We start from the raw sequence: 10,202 nt of genomic DNA on the forward strand, positions 1-10,202 counted from the left end.
CCAGCCCACCTAACTGGTGGGCAAATGAAATAGCTGGTTTAAGCTAAGTTTGGGTTTTTTTTTTTTTTTTTTTTTTAAGACGGAGTCTTGCTCTGTCACCAAGCTGGAGTGCAGTGGTGCGATCTCGGCTCACTGCAACCTCCACCTCCCGGGTTCAAGCGATTCTCCTGCCTCAGCCTGCCAACTGGCTGGGACTACAGGCATGCGCCACCATGCCCAGCTAAGTTTTGAATTTTTAGTACAGACAGGGTTTCACCATGTTGGCCAGGATGGTCTCAATCTCTTGACCTCGTGATCCACCCACCTCCGCCTCCCAAAGTGCTGGGATTATAGGTGTGAGCCACCATGCCTGGCCAATTTTTTTTTCTTTTTTGTTTTTAAAAACAAAGCAATAGCGTCTGGAACATCATCTGTAATGACTCCCAAGTTTATATCTCTAACTTGGGCCTCTCATCTGAGCTCTAGACTCACAAATCTAAACTGTTTAGCATTTCAACTTGGAGATTTAACAAGCTTCTCATAGAACTTGCTCAGGTCAAGCTGATCGTCCCTGCCTTGCAAAGCTGCTCATCCCTCAGGCATCCTCATCTCAATAAGTGATTTCCTCGCTTATCCGATACCCAATTGCCCAGGCCAGAAATCTAGACATTGTCAGTAAGTTCTTGCTTTCCCTCACCCTCCACTCAGTCCATCAGCAAGTCCTGTGCCCTCCATCTTCAAAACATTTCCCAAATAGGAGCACTTCTCACATATTCCACAGGTTTAACCCTAATGCAAACCACATCATCTCTCTCCTGGACACTCTACACAGTCCTGTCTGGTCTCCCTGCTTCCACTCCTGGTCTGCAGTTCCCTTCCCCACAATCAAGTCTCCAGAAGCCACAACGATCATTTCAAGATGTCAGTTATATCACAAGCCCCAAGCCCTCCTTGCTTACCTGTCTGGTGATTGTCTGGGAATCTAGCAGGGGCTCTTGGTCAGAACATCCACATCTAGCTTCTCCGTGTGACCTGGACTTCCTCACAATATGGTGGCTGGGTTCAGAGCAGAAGCATCCCAAGAGAGAGCAAGAGAGTCCCCCAGAACCACATTGCTTTCTAGGACTGAGCCTTGGATGTCACTTCTGCCACATTCTGTTGGTTGAGGCAGTTACAAAGTTCCACCCAGGTTCAAGGGGAGGGAACACAAACTCTGCATCTTAATGTGGCCTGCTAAGGTCACATTCTAAGAAAAGCATCTAGAATGGAATATATATTCGTGCAGCCACCCTTGGAAAATACAATATACCACACCATCCAGAAAGATTTAACTCCATAAGTGACCGGGCGCAGTGGCTCATGCCTATAATCCCAGCACTTTGGGAGATTGAGGCTGGTGGATAGCCTGAGGTCAGGAGTTCGAGACCAGCCTGGCCAACATGGCAAAACCTCATGTCTACTAAAATTACAAAAATTAGCCGGCCATGGTGGTGTGCACCTGTAGTCCTAGCTACTCGGGAGCTGAGGCAGGAGAATCGATTGAACCCGGGAGGCGCAGGTTGCAGTGAGCTGAGATTGTACCACCGCACTCCAGCCTGGGCAACAGAGTAAAACTCCATCTCAAACAAACAAACAAACAAAGATTTAACTCCGTAAGAAAGAAAATAATCTATACACCAAAAAATATCACAAGCACAATATACATGCAAAAGACAGGTTAAAGAAGTGCTAATTCCTCTTCCTTAGCTCCTCACTGAGCCCCTCCTTTGGACATTGTGGGCTGATTTCAAGCTTCAAGGGTATTTGGGTGGTAACATCTTTTATAATCCTACAGGGACAGGAAGCCAAGAATGCCCTCTCCCTCAGCTCTCCCTGTAAGGTTCACTTCAGATGCTCCTTTCCACAGCCCCTCCCCATCCCCTCTTACCCGCTACTCACCCCTTCTCCCTTAGTTATTCACCTGTCTTTTAAAATCTTACCTCTCTTTAATCCCTCAAGTGTCAAGTTGTAGACCTTAAACATATACAATGTCTATATGTCAATCATATATCAATACAACTTTTTTTTTTTCTTTTTAAAGAAGCTGGGTGTGGTGGCTCATGCTTGTAATCCCTCATACTCAGGAGGCTGAGTGAGAGGATGACTTGAGGCCAAGAGTTTGAGACTAGCCCAGGCAACACAGCGAAAACATTTTCTCCTAAAAAAAAAAAAAAGAGAGAGAGAGTATTGAACTATAGATTTTTCAAAGGGCAGGGATTTTTTTAATTCATTACTGTCTCCCCTTCCTGCCCTGGTCTCACTATTATTCACATGTATTATTATTATTTTTTTTTTTGAGACGGAGTCTTGCTCTGTCGCCCAGGCTGGAGTGCAGTGGCCGGATCTCGGCTCACTGCAAGCTCTGCCTCCCAGGTTCACGCCATTCTCCTGCCTCAGCCTCCGGAGTAGCTGGGACTACAGGCGCCCGCCACCTCGCCCGGCTAGTTTTTTTTTTGTATTTTTTAGTAGAGACGGGGTTTCACCATGTTGGCCAGGATGGTCTCGATCTCCTGACCTCGTGATCCGCCCGTCTCGGCCTCCCAAAGTGCTGGGATTACAGGCTTGAGCCACCGCGCCCGGCCCACATGTATTAATTATTCAATACATGCTGGTGGAATTCACAAAGAAGTAATTGTGAACCAGGATCCAGCTCATCAATAGTTAATCCTGGAATATAGTAGGTGCTCAATAAAACATTTTTTTTTTTTTTGAGATGGAGTCTCTGTCGCCCAGGCTGGAGTGCAGTGGCATGATCTTGGCTCATTGCAATCTCCACCTCCTGGGTTCAAGCAATTCTCCTCTCTCAGCCTCTCGAGTAGCTGGGATTACAAGCGCCCACCACCATGCTTGGCTAATTTTTGTATTTCAGGAGACACGGGGTTTCACCACGATGGTCTCAAACTCCTGACCTCAAGCAATCCACCCTCCTTGGCTTCCCAAAATGCTGGGATTACAGGCCTGAGCCACTACATGCGGGCCAAAGCATGGTTTTTGTTTTGTTTGTTTTCAGAAAGAGTTTTGCTCTTGTTGCTCAGGCTGGAGTGCAATGGTGTGGTCTCGGCTCACTGCAACCTCTGCTTCCTGGGTTCAAGCGATTCTTCTGCCTCAGCCTCCCAAGTAGCTGGAATTATAGGTGCCTGCCACCACAGCCAGCTAATTTTTGTATTTTTAGTAGAGATGGGGTTTCACCATGCTGGCCAGGATGGTCTCCAACTCCTGACCTCACACTATCCACCCACCTTGGCCTCCCACAGTGCTGGGATTACAGGCATGAGCCACTACACTTGGCCCAAAAACATGTTTTCAATGAATGGACTGCAATCCACCAAATACGCGACACTTAAGGGAGACGTAAACCTAAGAGCTGGTCCTTGCCTTCAGTTACTATTGACATCTTGTCCAACAACAGAAGAGCTGTTACAGGCAGTCCATGATTATGAGCTACTGACGACAGCAGGACTTAGAGAGAAAGCTTTCCTAAGCATGGACAGGCAAAGTCAGAAAACAGAAAGAAGATTGATGGTTTCTACTGCATAAAAATGAAACACTTCGGCTGGGCATGGTGGCTGACGCCTATAATCCCAGCATTCTGGGAGGCTGAGGCAGGTGGATCACCTGAGGTCAGGAGTTTGAGACCAGCCGGACCAGCATGGAGAAAACCCGTTTTTACTAAAAATACAAAATTAGCCGGGCATGGTGGCACATGCCTGTAATCCCAGCTACTCAGGAGACTGAGGCAGGAGAATCGCTTGAATCTGGGAGGCAGAGGTTGCAGTAAGCCAAGATCGTGCCATTGCACTCCAGCCTGGACTACAAGGGCGAAACTCAGTCTTTAAAAAAAAAAAAAAAGAAAAAAAAAAAAAAAGAAACACTTCTGGACATCAAAAAACATGGTAAATAAAATCAAGGCAAATGGTAAGCCAGGAAAAAATTGCCACTATATTAACAAAGGGTTAATAGCCTTGATATATGAAAAGGTCTGGTAGATCAGTAAGTAAAACACATATACTCCAAAAAATTAGGGAAAGGCTATAAATAATCAAAACAAAAATAAAACTATAAATAGTTAATAAACATATTTTAAAAAACCCTTCAACTTCATTTGCTAATGATAGTACTAAACATACTAAAACCACAGGGAAATAACATTTTTATCAAACTGGCAGAGTATTTTTTGTTAAGATAAGGTGCAAAGTTGGCAAGACTAGGGAAACTGAAAATTGATGTTTAAAGTTGCATGTCATAGGCTGGGCGCGGTGGCTCACACCTGTAATCCCAGCACTTTGGGAGGCTGAGGCAGGCGGATCTCCTGAGGTCAGGAGTTCGAGACCAGCCTGACCAACATGGAGAAACCCCGTCTCTACTAAAAACATAAAATCAGCCAGGCATGGTGGGGCATACCTGTAATCCCAGCTACTCAGGAGGCTGAGGCAGGAGAATCACCTGAACCCAGGAGGCAGAGGTTGCAGTGAGCCGAGATCGCCAATGCACTCCAGCCTGGGCAACAAGAACGAAACTCCATCTAAAAAAAAAAAAAAAAAAAGTTGCATGTCAGAAGGCTTTAAAATTGGCATGCTCTGTGACCTGGCATTTCGACATTTCCAGATTCATGCCAAAGAATTTATTTCACAAGTCTGCCAAGATTTGTACACAAAGATGCTCCTTGAAGTATTGTTTTTAATAGCAGAAAATTGGAATTAATGTCTAGCCATTGGGACTGCTTAAATAGATCACTATAAAGCAACACTACATAGCCAACAACTATATAGCCATTTCAAATGCTGATATGAAATAACATGTAATGAAATGGAAGCATATTTACATTACATAGCTAATTAGAAAATCAGATCCTCAAGCAAATGTACAATGTCATTTTATTTTTCATCATATAGATATATACACACATATATATTCCATAAACATTAACATGCAGATAAGCAGCCTAGAATGATTTATTCCAAAATTTTAGAAATCTGAGTGATTTTATTTTTCCTGTCTCTGTTATGTGTTTTTAAACATTCTACACTAACTTATATTACTTTTTCTATTCAGGGAAAAAAATACTATTATTTCTCTTTAGTGGTGTGAAAGTTGGCCCTTAAATATAGATGGGAATGCCAGTTTGGCTTTCCTTTGAAAACATCTCAAGGCCCCAGGGGTGCACATTTACAACAGTCTGTTCTCTCCTGAGAGGACAGGGAGGGTGGGAGGAATTTTGGTGAATGTCTGTACTTGCAGTTCATCCTACAGTCAATCTTTAAGACTGTGGGAATAGGTGCTTTGCATTCCCTAGAACTGAAGCACATAGGTTTGGTTTGCTGTCCTTCTGTCTGCATCACGTGGAAAGGTCTGGGAGTGGAGGCCTGCCTTAATCTAAATGCCACACCAGCCCCATCAGGGGCATTTCTATTTCCTGAGTAAGTGATCCGACGGATGTGCTTTATTTTCTCCCATCAGAAATAAAGGGATGATATCATCAGCTCTATACACTGCACGTGGGGGTGGTGGAGAAGTGAATGACAGCATTCTGCAGGATAGAACCAGATGGGTGTGAGAAGCTGGATGGTAAGAGGGAAACAAAGTTTACTTATCTTCTCGATTTAGCTCTCAGTTTTATGAGGATACAGAAAAATCATGCGAAGAAACCTGATGGGAATAGTCTCTAACACTAAAAAAGCAATGGGCCGGGCTCGGTGGCTCACACCTGTAATCCCAGCACTGAGACGGGTGGATCACGAGGTCAGGAGATCAAGACCATCCTGGCTAACATGGTGAAACCCCGTCTCTACTAAAAATACAAAAAAAAGTAGCCGGGCATGGTGGTGGTCACCTGTAGTCCCGGCTACTCGGGAGGCTGAGGCAGGAGAATGGTGTGAACCCGGAAGGCGGAGCTGGCAGGCTCCCTACTTGGGAGGCTGAGGCAGGGGAATTGCTTGAACCTGAGAGGCGGAGGTTGCAGTGAGCTGAGATCATGCCACTGCACTCCAGCCTGGCAACAGAGCAAGACTCCGTCTCAAACAAGGTATTTGTTTTTTCCACTGTGCTATTTGCTAGAACCAAAAGATCAGGAAATGTTTCTAAATGCTCAAGTGTTTTAGCTGACTTTTTAAGAGGTTTCCTTTGGATTCAGGAAGCTTTGAATGGCATAACAACCTATTTGATAAAACCATTGGCATATTTAATGGGATGCTCTCTACAAATGCTAAAGGGAAATTTAATAATCCCACAAAGTCTCCCAACTCTCTCCCCTTCTAAATACAGTCACATGTCCTACAGCATGTCCTACAGCTGGCATGAACCTGGGAGCTGAGATGGTGCCACTGCACTCTAGCCTGGGCAACAGAGCGAGACTCCGTCTCAAATAAATAAATAAATAAATAATAAAATGAAGCAATGGGGCGGGGCGCGGTGACTCACGTCTGTAATTCCAGCACTTTGGGAGGCTGAGGCGGGTGGATCACGAGGTCAGGAGATCGAGACCCTCCTGGTCAGCATGATGAAACCCTGTCTCTACTAAAATACCAAAAATTAGCTGGTCATGGTGGCGCATGCCTGTAGTCCCAGCTACTTGGGAGGCTGAGGAGGGGAATTGCTTGAACCTGGGAGGCAGAGGTTGCAGTGAGCTGAGATGGTGCCACTGCACTCCAGCCTGGCAACAGAGCAAGACTCCGTCTCAAACAAACAAACAAACAAAAACCAGTGGTTCAATCTTCATGAATTCCTCTGACTCTATTTCCAAATATAATTCCTATATAAAACTACCCCCCTGCACTTTAGGGACCACTAAGCAACTGAATATTATATTAAAGAAAAAAGGAGGATTAACAATATGTGTTCACGATGCTTGTATCAAATATTAAACCTTGTCAATTCACAATGGTTATACCCACAGGAGATCTGTGGGTATAAACAAAGGCATTTCCTTCAACTTCAAGGTATTTATTTTTTCCACTGTGCTATTTGCTAGAACCAAAAGATCAGGAAATGTTTCTAAATGCTCAAGTGTTTTAGCTGACTTTTTACGAGGTTTCCTTTGGATTCAGGAAGCTTTGAATGGCATAAATGGGCTCTGTACAGATGCTTCTAGAAAGTTAATGTGTGCTCATCTCAGAGATTCCCAGAGAGTGACCACCTCCACATCCCACCTCACGGGGCTCATGATCGATGACAATAACGTCAAAGGAGGCTGTAACTCTCTCTTAACTTTTTCAGGCTTCAAACCACAGAAAGCAATAAATTCAATGACACATATGATTGGCATCTTTCCCATGCCAGCAGCCACGGCTGCGAGCCGCCAACGACCCAGTTGTGTTAGAGTCCTTGACCTCATGGAGTTGACAGCTGGGAGTGAGAATGGAGCCACGGCGGGGACTGCTAACAGGCTTCTGGATATTTCTGTTCTTATTTTATTCTTGGATGCAAGAATGATTTTAAACAACCTGTTTGATAAAGCCATTGGCGTATTTAATGGGATGCTCTCTACAAATGCTAAAGGTAAATTTAATAATCCCACAAAGTCTCTCAACTCTCTCCCCTTCTAAATACAGGCGCATGTCCTACAGCTACCCCACAAATCTCTCTCCCCTTTTCCTCCACAATCTCCCAAATTCACTCCCAACCCAGCCTCTGACTTCTCTCTCTCTCTCTCCTTTTTCTCATCCTTTTCCAGTGGATGCGTCCTTCTTCCTCCAGCAACTCTCTCTTCTTTCCTGTAAATCAAGTCAGGTCAATCTTGGTCCTTCTCATTTTCCTCTTTTCCTTCAACCCCACACACGCAGGCATAGCATCTACCAAGAAAGGCCGACTTCTCCTATTCAGTGCGGGAACTCAGCCGGTTACATAATTAACTGGTTCCACAAATGCGCAACCTGAGCAGAGCGCGTAAGCAACTTACCCAAGGCCACACAGCCTGGAAGTAGCAGAACCAGTCTTCAAACTTCCTGATTTCAAAGCTTGGGCTGTTTCCAAAGTGCAGGGGAGGACCTCAGGGAGGGTTCTGGGTGGATGAGGAACAGAATTAAGTCCCGTTTACAGACCGCTACCCACGTCCTCTCAGATTCAGTGGGTTGATCCGCTTCCACGCCCAAGACAGGAAACAGCCCTTCTCCCCGGAAGCTCACTACGGTCTGCGCCTCAGGAAAATCGTCCGTCCTCATATCTTGAAAAAAGCTTTCTTGCTCCCGGAGGCCTGCCCAGGGGCGTCCACGCTGGTTTCCTGTGAATGGCGCCCCGGAAGTTGCGGGGGACATTTTGTCCCAGGATGCACAGTTCCTTTATTTCTCATGATGCTTTTTTGGAGGCTTTGAGGGGAAGAACTGCAGCATCTGCTCTTGGTTCACAGCCCTGCGGAGGTTCAAAGCCCAGGGGTTCTCACTGACGCTTCGGGCAGGGCCAATCAATACCCTAAGCTTCAAACTCAGGCTGTGTTAGGAACCTTTAAGAATTGACTCCTCTGGGTTGCAGTGAGCCGAGGTCGCGCCACTGCACTCCAGCCTGGGCGACAGAGGGAGACTCCATTTAAAAAAAAAAAAAGAACAAGAAGGGACTCCTCTGGTAGTTGCAGGTGTTTCAAAGGCTCTGAGAAAAGAGTATCCCAAATATATATGTAAATACACGACCATCTTCTCAAGAAGTTACTATTATGTAAAGTTCAAAAAACAACCACTATAAGGGGGAATTGATGGGGTTCAGAACATGCTACCCTAAACTATGGCACCTTGGTTATTTGAGAAAACAGCGGAAGTGCGAAGGTCGCTCTCACCTTCCCCTTGCTCTTCTGCCAGAAGCAGGTCATCAGACCCTCATTTATTCGGTGTCCTCCTTATATCTGGAGTAAAGGAACATCCTTAGCTCTGAAGACAGGGACACAGAAGAATCTAAATAAACAGGTTCTGCTGGGTTCCCTTCAGTTTATTCCCATTGGATCACATCCTTTTCCCTTCCAGTCCTATTTCTTTACAACTGTCCACTTTTCATTGAACTAAAAGTAACAATGCACAAGTTTAACCATTTCTTTGGGTCTTAAATGCTGAAGTCTCCCGTGTCCTGTAAAACTTACAATGAATTAAATTTGTATGTCTTTTCTCTCCCTCTTTTTCTTTTTTTTCTTTTTTTTTCTTTTTTTGAGACAGAGTCTTGCTGTGTCACCCAGGCTAGAGTGCAGTGACGTGATCTTGGCCCCATGCAACCTCTGCCTCCCGGGTTCAAGTGATTCTTGTGCCTCAGCCTCCCGAGTAGCTGGGACTACAGGCACGTGCCTACACACCAGGCTAAGTTTTGTATTTTTAGTAGACGGGGTTTTGCCATATTAGCTGATTTTGAACTCCTGACCTCAAGTGATCCGCCTGCCTTAGCCTGCCAAATCTTTTTGGGACAAAGTCTCACTGTGTTGCCCAGACTGGAGTGCAGTGGTGTGATCTCACTGCAACCTCTGCCTATCCTGGGCTGAAGCAATTCTCCTGCTTCAGCATCCCGAGTAGCTAAGGATCACAGGTGTGTGCCACCACACCTGGGTAAGCAAATATATATTTTTTCTTTTTTTGAACAGGGTCTCACTCTGTCACTCAGGCTGGAGTGCAGTTGTGCAATCATAGCTCACTGCAGGCTTGACCTCCTAGGCTCAAGCAATCCTCCCATTGCAGTCCCTCAAATAGCTGGGATTATAAGTATGTGCCACCATGCCCAGATGATTTTTAAAATTTTTTGTAGAGATGGTGGTCTTACTATGTTGTCCAGGCTGGTCTCAAACTCCTGGCCTCAAGCGATCCTCCCTCCTGATCCTCCTTCTTTGGCCTCCCAAAGTGCTAGGATCACAGGCATGAGCCACGATGCCTGGTTCCTTTTCTCTTGCTAATCTGTCTTTTGTATGTAGGGGATCTCACGTATGAACCCTGCAATAGGAAGAAATGCGGCTGGGCTCTGTGGCTCATGCCTGCACTTTGGGAGGCTGAGGTGGGCAGATCACCTGAGGTCTGGAGTTCGAGACCAGCCTGACCAACATGGAGAAACACCATCTCTACTAAAAATACAGAATTAGCCAGGCGTGGTGGTGCCTGCCTGTAATCGCAGATACTCTGGGGGCTGAGGCAGGAGAATCGCTTGAACCCGGGAGGCAGAGGTTGCTGGTGAGCCAAGATTGCACTATTGCCTCCCAGCCTAGGCAAAAAGAGCAAAACTCTGTCTCT

General features: G+C 45.6%; 1 long non-coding RNA gene across 1 annotated transcript; it reads right to left on the minus strand.

The window, feature by feature from the left end:
* Positions 1 to 294: 294 nt before the first annotated feature.
* LOC135968263 (uncharacterized) lies at positions 295 to 8,108 on the minus strand. The gene is made up of 3 exons (XR_010582901.1): positions 7,913 to 8,108; positions 1,959 to 2,176; positions 295 to 1,035 (listed from the first exon to the last, which is right to left on the minus strand). It is a non-coding gene; the product is annotated as an uncharacterized lncRNA (long non-coding RNA).
* Positions 8,109 to 10,202: the final 2,094 nt, after the last annotated feature.

Source organism: Macaca fascicularis, chromosome 18 (assembly GCF_037993035.2).
Source record: "Macaca fascicularis isolate 582-1 chromosome 18, T2T-MFA8v1.1".
Lineage (NCBI taxonomy): Eukaryota > Metazoa > Chordata > Mammalia > Primates > Cercopithecidae > Macaca > Macaca fascicularis.